Below are 13,513 nucleotides of genomic sequence, written 5' to 3'. Positions count from 1 at the left end.
GTGTTGGTTCCTGCCAGGGGTAGGAGTGGGAGGCACAAACTAGTCTGGAGCGGGCTCCGAGCCGGCTGTAAAAATAGTAAAAGGGCAGGAGGATTAAATGAACCTCTTATAAAAAGCATTTACATAAATTACTGCTTTGGGCCCTGTATTGCGATTATACGGATTTGGGGAGCTCCATGCTGGCAGGACAGCCCCTGAGAGGAGGCAGAATTAAATTTGTATGGCCTTCTTTGGCCATAGACATGAATATTGTAGAGTGGGCATTGGCAGCCAACCTGCATATTGGCAGCCAACCAGAAGAACTGTCACAGTAGAAGCTGGGCCCCGTTTTCCAAATCCATGAAGGGAAAGGTTGAGATTGAAATGTCATGTCAAACCCAGTTTTGGATTAAAGGGGCATTGTAAGGAAATAACGGCAGTGTACTGAATGATTTGAAAAGCCATTCTGGGTTATGAACAACAATTGTAGATTATATAAAATAATTCATTATATTGCTTGAACGGTTGAATTGATGAATGTTTGAATGGAGTTCTCTTTTTTTTTTTTCCCCTTCAAAAATAGGAAAACACTTTAGCTAGAGAAGTCTCTACTACTCCATAATGGATATTTCTCTTAGTAGGTTGATATTGCCATTGATAGGTTTTAAGGCAAGAAAGGGACCATTCGATCTTCTGGGCTCCTGCATAACTAGCTGTAGAATTTCACCTAGTTACCCTTGCACTGAGCCCAGTTACCTGTTGAATTAAAGTATACAATGCACATAAATTAATCTTTCACTTCATTTACTCAGCTTTCCTTCTCTCCAATCAGAAAAAAATGTATGTATTTGTACAAAAAGTATTGAACACACTTTTTTCACACCAGCTTTGGAGAAAGGGAATGAATAGTCTTTCATAAACTTACTTTTGGAATGTATGAAATCCAGAGCTGTTGAATGTAGATAGAAGTAACAGATGCAATTCATTTTTACAGAAGATTTAGAAAATAGATAAATGTCTCTTATTGTGGTTAGTATACAATGAGAGACAAGGAAGGGGTGGCTGAATGCAATTTCTAGAGGTACAAAAGATTACTCATTAGTAAAGTTAGCAAGATCAAATTAATCTAGCAGCAAGAATAACATTTCCTTGGTTGTGTTATGACTCAACAAATTATTCATCTTGACAGGGGGTTGGACTAGATTGCTCAGGGTTCCTTCTAACCGGATGATACTATGACTCAAAGTAGGAGGTTCTCATAGTGCTATAGTGCTTGTCAAAAATTGTGAAAGGAGAACCTTAGGAGTGTTATTTCTTGTAACTTTAGAGAAGAGCCATACAACTTAATTAAACTGAAATAGTTTCACTTATTTAATTTTCTGGGCCAATTTCAGATTTCTACTGAATGGTGTTTATCAATGTTACTAAAACATGTTCTTCCTCTGTACCACCCACACTGACACTTGAAAAATAAAAATTCATTGCATGCACTGAAAACAGATAAGGGTGTTTCAGAAAGTATTCAATTGTGTTCTGTGTTAGAGCTTTGGGTTTAGTTCAGACTTTCTTCACATTGAAAATGCAATTAGCTTCTATTTCAGTATTTCTTTTTACTCAGTCTCACCATTTAACTGTTTTCTGTCTTCGGGCATGTCTACACTTGCCGTTTAAAGCGGAAAAGGTCCTTTTTTGCGAAAAACTGTGGGAACATCTACACTCGCCAAATGCCGAAGTTTCACCACAAAAAGAAAACCACCTCCACGAGAGGTGTGCAGTTGTGGTCCTGTGCAAGTGAAGACATGTCCTTCCTGTTTACATAGCTTTTAGCCGCTGGAGGATATCCCATAGTGCTTAGGTGACCACTCTGGCCAGTAGCTCTGGTGCTCTGATGCCAGGTAAACAGACATTCGCCCCTTCCTCGATAAAGCCCCGGGAACTTTGAAACTCCCCTTCCTGTTTTTTCGGCAAGTGCTCACTTATCTGGCCAGTTGACAATGCCTGCTCCACTGAGCATAGGGTCCCCTGCTTGGAGCAATGCTGAGCTACTGGAGCTGATCAGTGTTCCGGGAGAGGAGGCTGTGCAAGGACCACGATGCCCCATGATGATTCCCGCCCCCCCCCCCCCCCACCACCACCACCACTTTCCACAACACCCATCCTCAAAATGGAGAGAGCTGCACTATGGGATAGCTGCCCTAGAGCAGATGGAAGTGCTGCTAATGTAAACACAGTCTGATGCTTGAGGAATTAAGTGAGTACACAAACCAGTGCTTTACTTTCACTGGTTCCCTAACACCAGTGAAACTTACACTTGCAGAATTTTTGCACTGTAGACATACCCTCAGGCTTTAGCTACACTTGCACGTTATACCGCAATAAAGCCTCCCAGAGCGCTCTACCTTACTTCCCGTCCACACTGGTAGAGTGCTCTGACTCCCTGGCTGGAGTGCTCCTGGTACTCCACCTTCCCGAGAGAATTAACAGCTGTTGCGCATTGGTGGAGATGCTCCAGTGTAAACGGGGAGTAACGTTATTATGCACTGATTGACCTCCAGAAACTCCCCATAATCCTTTTAACTGAAGTGTCCTGTCTTGTTTTGTGAACTCCGGATGCGGAAGTGCCGTTTCAGAGTTCCCTTTCAGGGGCTGCTTATCAAAAAAACAAACACAGCTACTGTTTGCTTTGAATGTGTGAGAGGCAGTCAGGGGGCTCCCTTGGAGTGCCGACAGCCAATGTTCACTTGAAGCGGGGGGGGGGATATCTGTTTCCAGGAGTGGCTGCTTATCTCGTCTGTGACAAAAAAAAGAAACAGCTGCCATTTGCTTTCAGTGAGTGTGTGTGTGTGGGGGGGGGGTGTCTGTACTTACAAGACAGTGTGCTGACACAGTACCCCAAAAACCCAGTCTCTCTCCCCTCACGCTCCCTGTCACACTCCACCCCTCCTTTGAAAAGCACGTTGCAGCCACTTGAATGCTGGGATAGCTGCCCATAATGCGCCGCTCCCAATGCAGCTGCATATGTGGCCACAACAGTGCGCTGTCAGCTGTCAGTGTGGACAGACTGCAGCGCTTTCCCTATTCAGCTGTGCGAAGGCGGGTTTAACTCACAGCGCTGTACATCTGTAAGTGTAGCCAAGGCCTTAGTGTTAACTGCCTTATACTCTTCTTTCCCTCTCTTCTGGGTAATTCACTTTTATTCCTTGTGGTGGGAGTGTGTGGTTTTTTTGGAAGAACCTTGTTAGGTTGACACTGATTCTTGAAAGGATGGATGAGATATATTGTAACATCCTTTGTGCCTGTCTCTTCAGACTTACCAGTACTGTGAATACTGTGCATGTAAGTAGGCATTCCACAGATTTGAACAGTCATATTCATATAATATAGGATATCTATGAAAACTTGTTAACTTCTATCAACATAATTTTTTAACTAGGAATAGTTCTTTGACAGGCGGTCAACTCTCCTTGTAAATAGAGAAACCACTACAGTAAAAGCTTTTTTTTTTTTTTTTTTTAAACTGGCATGCTGGGGCAAGTGGGGGTGCTGATAAATTAAAAATGCCGGTTAACTCAGAGGGAGGAGTTTGGAGTGTGTGGGGGGGATGTGGGTCACGGACAGTGTGTCATGGGCTCTGGGAGGGGGCTCGGGGTGCCAGATGGGCGGGGGGTGGGGGGAAGTGCTCACCTTCGGTGGCTCCCTGTCCCTGTTGCTCCGGCAGAGGCGCAGCTAGGCAGCTCTGCAAGCAGGCATGCTGCCTCTGTCTGCATCGCCCCCCACAGCTCCCATTGGCTGCGGTTCTCAGCCAATGGGCTGGGAGCCGCAGAGTCTGTGCTCAGGGAGGTGGGATGGAGGCAGCGTGCCTGCAGAGCCTCCTGGCTGCGCCTCTGCCAGCAACAGCTGGTATGGGGAGCTGCTGGAGCGCCCCTCCCCCCCATCCAGCACCCTGAGCCCCTCCCACACCCCAGTCCTCTACCCCAAGCTCCCTCCCAGAGCATGATGTGCTGCCCCTCCCACGCTCCAACCCCCTGCCGGCCCCGCACCAACCGCACTATAAACCAGACTTTTAGTGCAGATCGGAAATGCTGGTTTATAGAGCTTGCCGGTTGAAGTGCTGGATAAAAGAGCTTTTACTGTATTTGTCTTACAGCAAGAGTGGATTAGGGCTGGTTCTAAAGTCTAGTGCAGACAGAAATCAAGTATTTTTACCAGTACAATAAAAATATTGCCCAAGTAAAAAAATACCTGAACCCTTTCTCTATTGTTGTTTACACGGTTGCCATGATCGGTGCAGCTGCACCATTGGTGACAGAGGCTGTAAGACAGTTACTAACATTTGCTGTGTAGACAAAGCTATTGAATTCAGTGTGTGTTGCATTCTAAGTATCTGAAGGTACAATTTGTCCTTTAATCTCTTTAAAGCATTGCAGTGATAGACTGGACCTATTTTGAGAATAATAGCATTTTACTATATAAATATTGAACATCCAATCTGCCTAGTTCATGTTTGTTTTCATAAATGGAGAATGGAATCACTGCAAGTGATGCAGCCACAAGTCTGGTGAAAAGCAGTAGACAACTATATTCAATTTATGAAACAATACAATGAAATGTAAACACTAAAACTAAAGTAACTTAAACATGCTCTGAAATTTTGAATTTATGTCCATGTATTGTAATTGGAATAATCTCATTACTGGTAACTGAAAAGTAGCAAATGCCTAGCAACAATTCTTGCAATTTCATAGTTGCTCTTTTAAAATTAACATTTGATGCTTTCATTTATAAGGATAGGCATAATGTTCTCACCAGGCTGAAGAAGATCTAGTAGACTGCCCAAGAAAAAGCCAGGTTTCAGAGTAACAGCCGTGTTAGTCTGTATTCGCAAAAAGAAAAGGAGTACTTGTGGCACCTTAGAGACTAACCAATTTATTTGAGCATAAGCTTTCATGAGCTACAGCTCACTTCATTGGATGCATAGTGTGGAAAGTAGAGAAGATCTTTTTATACACACAAAGCATGAAAAAATGGGTGTTTACCACTACAAAAGGTTTTCTCTCCCCCCACCCCACTCTCCTGCTGGTAATAGCTTATCTAAAGTGATCACTCTCCTTACAATGTGTATGATAATCAAGTTGGGCCATTTCCAGCACAAATCCAGGGTTTCTCCAACAGGAGAGTGGGTTTGTGTGTGTGTGTGGGGGGGGAGTGGGGAGAAAACCTGGATTTGTATAAAAAGATCTTCTATACTTTCCACAGTATGCATCCGATGAAGTGAGCTGTTACTCACGAAAGCTTATGCTCAAATAAATTGGTTAGTTTCTAAGGTGCCACAAGTACTCCTTTTTCTTTTGAAGAAAAAGCCTTTCAGTGTAGTCTGCCACTCCTTATTGGAATGAAAGGCTCATTAGGTAAGGTTCTATTAATTCAGATGCCACTACATTATTATTTTTAACTGTTTATAATTAGGGCCTTACCAAATTCACGGCCACGAAAGACGTGTCGCGGACAGTGAAATCTGGTCTCCCCCCATGAAATCTGGTTTTTTTTTTGTGTGTGTTTTTACCCTATACAATACAGATTTCACAGGGGAGACCAGCATTTCTCAAATTGGGGGCGTTTCCCAAATCTGAAGGTGGCGCCCTGCTAGCAGCTGTGCAGAATTAAAGGTGGCAATACCATGCTATGCCACCCTTACTTCTGTGCTGCTGCTGATGCACAAAGTAAGGATGGCATGGCATGGTATTGCCACCTTTTCTTCTGTGCTGCTGCCTCCAGAGCTGGGCCCTCAGTCAGCAGCCACCGCTCTCCAGCTTCTCATCTCTGAAGGCAGCAGCACAGAAGTAAGGGAAGCAGTACCGCAAATCCGCCCCTTTCTCCCCCTCTCTTCCCCCAATAACTTTGCCACCGCCCCACAACTCCTTTTTATGTCAGGACCCCTACAGTTACAACACTGAAATTTCAGATTTAAATAGCTGAAATCATGAAATTTATCATTTTAAAAATCCTATGACCGTGAAATTGACTAAAATGGACTGTGAATTTGGTAGGGCCCTATTTATAATGATAGTAATTGGTCATTTAAGGATTGCTAGTTAACCAGTAAGATCAGAATTTAAGTGTAAGAATTCCAGAAAACTTACTTGTAACATTGTAAGAACTTCTATTGATGACATTGAAGTTCTGGTGATGGAGAAAGTGTCCGGTTTTCTATTTTACTATTTTAATCATCTACTCTTACACTTCATTGGTTTGCATTTAATAGGATTTACTTGTGCCATTTATCAAACTTGTGTATAAAGAGAACTCATATAAAGTTTACAGTAAATTGGCCTAACTAAAGCTTGTAAAAATATTCAGTTGCATTTCTCAGATTGCAGTGTTCTAGTCAGACAACTTGGATGTTTCAGCTTTAACTTAAAATATTACATGGCAAGGCCTAGAGGCGTTAAGTTAATTAAGTTAAGGGAATTAAGTTAATCAGAAAAGTTAAAAAATTTTAAAAAGATAGGGCCTAAAAGTCTATTTACTTACCCCTTAAACATACAAGTTCAAAAAGAAAATCTTCAGCATCATGCAGAAGGTGTCCCAATATTCCTTTTCTTGCGAGTACACTCCAGAGTCATGAGGCCTTCAGCTGAAGACTCTGCCTTGGTACCTTTTGTGAGGATGATCAAATTGTCCAAATACTATTGACAGGAGGAAGGTGATTCCTTACATAGGTTAGTCTCCTACTGTTTAAGGCATTATGAGGCCTCTAGTGCAGTGGTTTTCAAGGTTTGGGTCGCAACCCAGTACTGGGTCACGGAATGCAAGGCACTGAGTCGCCTTGCCCAGCACCCAGGGACCCTGGCAGCCGGGCAGTAAAAAATAGTAGTAAAACTAGTAGTCCCTACCCGGAAGCAGACAGTGGCATGCCCAGCTTGTAGGCAGGGGGCCACGGGGCTCCATGCTCTGTCCCCTCCCTGAACAACAGCTCCATGCTCTAGGGGAGCTGGAGATGTTGGCGCCTGCGGGCAAGAGCTGTGTGGAGCTGCGTGCACGTCTCCACCCCTCCACCTAGGATCTGGGCCTGCTGGCCGTTTCTGGAATGCAGCGCAGTTCGCGGTGCCAGGACAGGCAGGAAGCCTGCCTCTGCACCCTGGCTGCACTGCTGACCGGGAGCTGCTGGTGGTAACCCCGTGCCCCAATCCCATGGAGCCCCTTCTTGCACCCCAGCCCCCTCATCCCTGGCCCCACCCCAGAGCCTGCACCCCCAGCCCAGAGTCCTGACCCCCTCCTGCACCACTGCCCCAGGCCTGAGTACCCCCAAACCTGGAGCCCCCTCCTGCACCCCAAACCCCTCAGCCCCACCCAGAGCCCTGACCCCCTGCCCCTGCCCAGAGCTCCCTCCCACATCCCAAACCCCTCATCCTCAGCTCCGTTTGGTCATGGGCATCAATAATTTTCTTGAACTGGGTCGCCAGAAAAAAAGTTTGAAAACCTGTCTAGTGCATTGAAGGTAACCAGTTAAGTTCAGAATCACCGAGTCCTGCCCTTCATAAGCATGTGAGAAACTCAGCTTTTGCACAATGCAATGGTAACAATCTACAACTAGTTTTCAAGTCATTTTATTTAACTTTATAAAACGTAGATAATTGAAGCCCCTGGTAGAGGCTGTGGTGGTAGTCTAGCCTAGAAGTCATGAAAACAAGGATCACCATGGTGCCTAGAAACAAACGCTACAATTTTGGAGCTGAGAAAAAGCTGCTTTGGACCACTTTTGAAGCCTAAGCCTACATATTTTGGCTTGTAGTTTAAAACAGGCACTAAGTTACTGTCTGCTTTTATAGGCTTTGCTTTAGTAAATGGAAAGCAGTTACTGAATAGACAAGAACCACCAATGCTTTCCCTCAAACCTATTAACAATTTTCTCAACCAGTATTAGGCCTGGGAGAATTCTGCACAAGTGTAGAATTAATGTTCCCTGCTTATTTTACTCAATCCCCGCAGAACAAATGATTCACATGCCCCTCCTGGACAGTGGTCCAAAGCATGTGTCTGCTTCTGGTGTCAGGAGCAGCCAGGGGAAATGTAAATCACTGCTTTGGGAGGCAGGACTGGCTGGGTGTGCATGTGAGAGACTGTCCCTTTGGCTCGCTATTGCGGTGTGCTAGAGGTGCCCTGGCCGGTAGCTCCTAAAGTGTGCCAGGCTCCAGCTGCTAGTCCTGGCTGTGTCAGACCCACCCCCAGAAACCTCCCCCGACTGCAGTAAGCTCCACCCCCCCATTTCCTGCCCCCATTGATCCCCAGCTGCAGGGAGAGGGGTCACTGTATGGGGAGTTGTTCACTGAGCCCCACCCCCTGCATTCGAGCCCCAACCCCACTAAGCTCCAACATTTTGCACCCAGACCCTCCCTCTGAGCCCCAGCCACCTTCACCTGGACACCCTCCTTCCTTCCCCTCCCCCCGCATAGTCCCATTCCTCTGCACCCAGAACCTTCGAACAAACCCCTGCATATCCAGATTCCTGCTCCCCCACTGACCTGCCCACACCCAGATTGCCCCCCACAGAACTTTCTTACTCCACACTTGTGGCACACCTGGATTGGAGTGTGGGGGGCAGGGGTGGGAGATTCTGTCTTTGCTATTGTGGTGCACCCCATGTGGAGGGGCACGGCCCTGGGATGTTTCTGGGGTAGGCCCGGCCTTTGTGCTGTATCAGGGTTGGGTGCAGCCGCACTGCCAAGCCTGTGTCCTGGGGGAGGGGAAGGGGGCTTCAGGGTGATCCCCACCCTCCTCCACCTCTGTGCTGCAAGTGGCTCCCCATTGCCATGCTGGAGCCTCCACTCCCATTGCCCTTCTGATCTACTGTCTGTAACAATTTCAATTCTAGTCCAGTGACTATACAGTGTCATATACTTAGCCATGTCATTCACTAAGGCCCCAATCTGGCAAAGCATTAGTTTCAGTGGGGATACTCAGGTGCTGAATGTTATGCACATACTTAAGTGCTGTCAGATTATGGCCTAACTTCATTCCTAAGGATGTGTTGCTCTTCAGGATATGTCTGCGCAACAAAGAAAAACCCATGGCTGTCCCCTTCCAGCTGACTTGGACTTGCTGGGCTCAGGCTGTGGGCAGTTTCATTGTTGTGTAGACTTCTGGACTGGGGCTAGAGCCCAGGCTCTAGGACCCTTTTGGGCGGGAGGCCCAAGAGCATCAGTTCTGCACCACCTGACTGGAACCTACGCATCCTAACTAAAGCAGTCCCATCCAAGCAGTTGGTACAATATGCTCTAATAGGATTAAAAGCAATTGATGTAACAAACCAGTATGGAGCGTTGTCTCCTATCCATTTTAGATCAAGGTTCAACTTTTTTCTTCACTAATTCGTTTCTACTTAAAAACAGCTTTCTGATTTAAGATACTGATATCCTTTGCCTGAGGTTGATCAATGTTTGCCTTCTCCCTTTTCCGCAGTGGTTCGGTGTCCAGAGTGTGTCAGGATGGGTTGGGGTGAGGAGAAGGATGGAAGCATATCTTTCTAATTCCAGATGTTCAACTGACTCATATGGCAATAGCGGAAGAATTCTTTACACAGTTTCCCATGTGCCTTCATATTTGACATTGTTACTTTCAGCCGTTACTACAATTGCGGAGAAACAATACAATATATGCCACTTAATAGAGACATGCCTAACTGAGAATCACTTTATTGGGATGTGCCCTAGGGCAATTCTGCCTTTTAATACCATTAAGATATGCTCAGGACAGTAGTCGCAAAAACTTCACCTTCATAGGACACACTTGGCCAGTGCCAAAGGGTTATGTACTGTTTAAACAGCTGTTGAATCTTAAGATCTTGTATTCTAATGCATTAATAGATAAAATATGTTGACAGTTCACAGAATTTAATCTTTAAAGTGTCTGTAGAGATTTAAAATGGTCTTTTCGCTTTATCTAGAAGTTAAAGTAGGATGATACGCTCTCCACAAGATGTCCCAGTTAGAACGATTCTCTTGTAACATGTTAACAAATTGGCTCATTGTTTCCTTATTAATAATTTTAATGCCAGACTTTGATGGTATCTGCTGCAAGAAAGAGTAAACTTGAATGAATAAATCAATTTGCTTTTCAGAGTCCCTGTCTTCTGAATGGTGAACTGATTTTAGTAGGTGTGGATTTTAAAGATTTAATGCTGTTTACAGAATCCAATAGTAAATATAAGTGTTTAGTTTAAATTTAAGCGAACAAAGAACTAAGGTTCTTTTAAACTCTAACTCTGACTTTAATTGACTACTTAATTCCTCCAGAAACTAAATTTACATTATGCTCTAGTCATTTGAATTAGACTAGAAGTCCATGTCTGACCACTCAAATCTATCTTTGCACTTCAATTTATCTCCTTCCAATTAATCCCACATTTCAGTCTGTCTTTGACAACCTTTTAATGTGGCAAGGCGCGTGAGGCAATCTTTTATTGGGCCAACTTCTATTTGCGTAAGACAAGCTTTTGAGCTACACAGAGCTCTTCAGTTGCTTCTTCAGAGCTCTGTGTAGCTCAAAAGCTTGTATCTGTCATCAGCTGAAGTTGGCCAAATAAAAGATTATCTCACCCACCTTGTCTCATATGACACATTAAGCTAAAACCTTATGGCTTTTTTAATTTATTATTATTTAATCTTCTTCCCAAAACCTCTTCTCTCTAAACCCAGTTCTGCCAGTGTTGGAACATACCATCTCTGCTCTCACTTAGTTTAGTAACCCAGGAGTTATTAGGTTCCTTCCTCTCCCCACACATTCCCACTTCCAAGATGACTACCGTTCTCTCCATTTTTATACTGTTGAAATTTGTGTCAGACCTTAATTTCCTATTTTGATTACTCTGACCTCATCTTGGCTTCCCTGACATCTCCCCAGTTTGCTTGAGGCACAATTGATAAGGGGCCAGATCCATAGAAGGACTTAAGTGCTTACTTGCCATTTAAGATGTCTGTGTCCAATCTTTAGGCGCTCGTGAAATCCCAAAAACCTTTGCTCAGCTGCCGCCCAACCCTAGAAGTGCCTAAAATCCCTAGATGCTTGTGTTCTTGCCAGTGAGCACATGTGCAACCACCTCAGTCTCCACTTCAGCCCCAGGGGCATCCTCACACTAGGGTCTCCCTGCTTATTTTGCCTGCAGGGCCTGATTATGGTAGGTAGTGTTAGAGCGTGCCTAACCCCCCATGATAGTAGTGGTGGATGGAGGTAGGGAGTTGCTCCCCGGGAAGCTTTAGCCCATTGATTAGAGTATTCAGGATGTGGGATACCTGGGTACTGTTCCCCACTCTGCCTGATGTGGAGAAGGGATTTGAACTTGGGTGTCCTACCTCTCAGGTGAGTTCCCTAACTCATTGGACTATAGTCATTTCTCTCTGGCCCAATGCATGTTTAGTTAATTATACAGTGTGGAACAGCTTCAGCAGTAGAGCGAGAAACCCACGCAAGAATATCCAGTAGCCCAGTGGTTTGGGTGCTCCCATGAGTTGGAAAACCAAGGTAAAATCCCTTCTCCACGTAATCAATGGGAAAAATGAATCCAGGTTTCCTGCGTGCCAGGTGAGCACTGTGCTAAAAGTTGAGAGAAGCTAGCACCATCTCCTCCCTTCCCCCCTGCGTTTATTGCAAAAAAAATGGCTTGGATGCTGAACTCCAGGAGAGGTTCCATGGCTAAGAATACCAAGCAGAGGTAGGCACCTCCCTTCTGCTTGGATTTAGGTACTTAACCCCCTATAGAGCGGTGGAGCTTAGGCTTTACCCTTCTCCTTGGCTTTTCCTATTGGCTGTCTTAGGTGACTGCCCATTTAGCACGCTGGCTTTTGTGGATCCCATTCTTAGGCACCTATCTCCAGGCACTACATAGGGATTCCGAGTGCCTAAATCAGGATGTAGATTCCATTTTGTGGCAAGTGACCTAAAAGTTAGGTGTAGTAACACCTAAGTCCTGTCGTGGATCTGGGTCCAGATCATTTTCCTACGTGATTACTTTAACCATGTCACTCTGTTTAAAATTCTCTATTTCCTTCTTTTTTACCATATCCATTTCTTTGCTTTATGTTCCTGCTTTGAAGATCCAGCCTAATTCTATCCTTCCCTACTTATCAACCCACATCTATTACTTTGCTACTCTCCTTTGCCATGCCAATAGTGCCAACTTCTGTGCCACCTAAGTAAGAGATATTTCCTCCTTGATCTAATTGTACTGTTTGCATATTCTTACTTGCAGGTAACTAGTAGAGGCTACTTTAAAGAGAAGCTACTTAACAGCAGCCCTGGTTCTTGAGGTGTTTCTTTTGCATATTCATATTACCTTAGCTTCCCCTCTGCCTCAATTTTGCTTTCATAGGACTCTGGGGTTTGGTTGAAGGAATTTCAAGTTTGGGGTCTGCATGATCTGTTTAACATCTGCTGAACATTCAGTGCCTTAAGAGGGTACTTCAACTCCAAAGGGCACTTTTCCTGGAGCTCAACAGCACAGTTGTGTGTATTCCACAAGTGTGAATAATCAGAAATAACTCTATGGACAACAGTTCATTAACATGATGGCTTCATTGTTATGATAATGTTGACACACCAATGAGGAGTGAGGTCCTGTTGTGTTATACAGAGTCCCTATGCTTTTGGGCCCTACTCTAGGGGCATGTCTATACTTGCAGTGCTGCAGTTGTGAGCTGTACTGATACAGCTGTGCCTCTGCAGTGTATGTGGTGAAGACTCTCTATGCCAATGCGGTAGCTTTTCCGTCCACAAAACCATCCTTTTGAGTGGTAGAAACTGTCAGTGGGAGAAGCTCTCACACCGACATAGCTCTGTGCACATTAGCGCTCATGTTGGTGTAACGTATGTTGCTCAGGGAGAGTGGAATATTCACACCCCTGAGCAAGGTAAGGTTTGCTGACATAAGTGGTAGTGTAGACATAGCCCTTAAAGGCAAACGGGGTTGGAAATGGGGATATAGTGTGAGTTGTTGAATATGGTGAAGAGTTAGTATAGCCTTGTTATATATTTTGTTGGCTTATGCATTATTTGGGGGGTAGAAACACGATGAGAATGGGATAATTAGTAAGTGATGAAGTAGGGAAAGGAAGGAAGGCAAAGAAGGGACAGTCACAGCTAGCCACATCCCTTGTCAGGATCAGCAGGTAAGTTTTGTTTTTGTTTTTTTGTAGGTGCCTTGGCAGAGGTGAATTTTAAAGAGGGACTTGGAGGAGGTGTGCCGAGTTAGTGGCTGAACAGATTTTGTCTGAGTTTTTCCCAGGTGTGTGGGAAAAGGTGGTACGGGAAAAAGCACACACTGTCTGAGGGGGAAACTGATTAGTATGTAGGAAAGGCTGGGAACACTGGTAGAGCAAAGATAGCATTTGATTTGGTGGTAACTCCTTAGGTTCTTTACTGTCATTCTTACCTAGCCAAACTTGTATTTGCAGAAGTGAAGGGGCAGCCCATGTAGGGGCTGAGAGGGGACTGATGCACTCTGAGCTATGAACCAGGAAGAAGATTTTAGCAGCAGCATTTT

At 44.8% G+C, this 13,513-nt stretch overlaps 1 protein-coding gene across 4 annotated transcripts in view; it reads left to right on the top strand.

The window, feature by feature from the left end:
- Positions 1-13,513, top strand: part of TENT4A (terminal nucleotidyltransferase 4A) — a 102,160-nt gene that overhangs the window by 924 nt on the left and 87,723 nt on the right. The gene's annotated exons all lie outside the window — the stretch shown is intronic.

Source organism: Natator depressus, chromosome 2 (genome assembly GCF_965152275.1).
Source record: "Natator depressus isolate rNatDep1 chromosome 2, rNatDep2.hap1, whole genome shotgun sequence".
Classification (NCBI taxonomy): Eukaryota; Metazoa; Chordata; order Testudines; family Cheloniidae; genus Natator; species Natator depressus.
The sequence above is the reverse complement of the archived record's forward strand: the minus strand, read 5'-3'. Positions and strand labels throughout refer to the sequence as shown.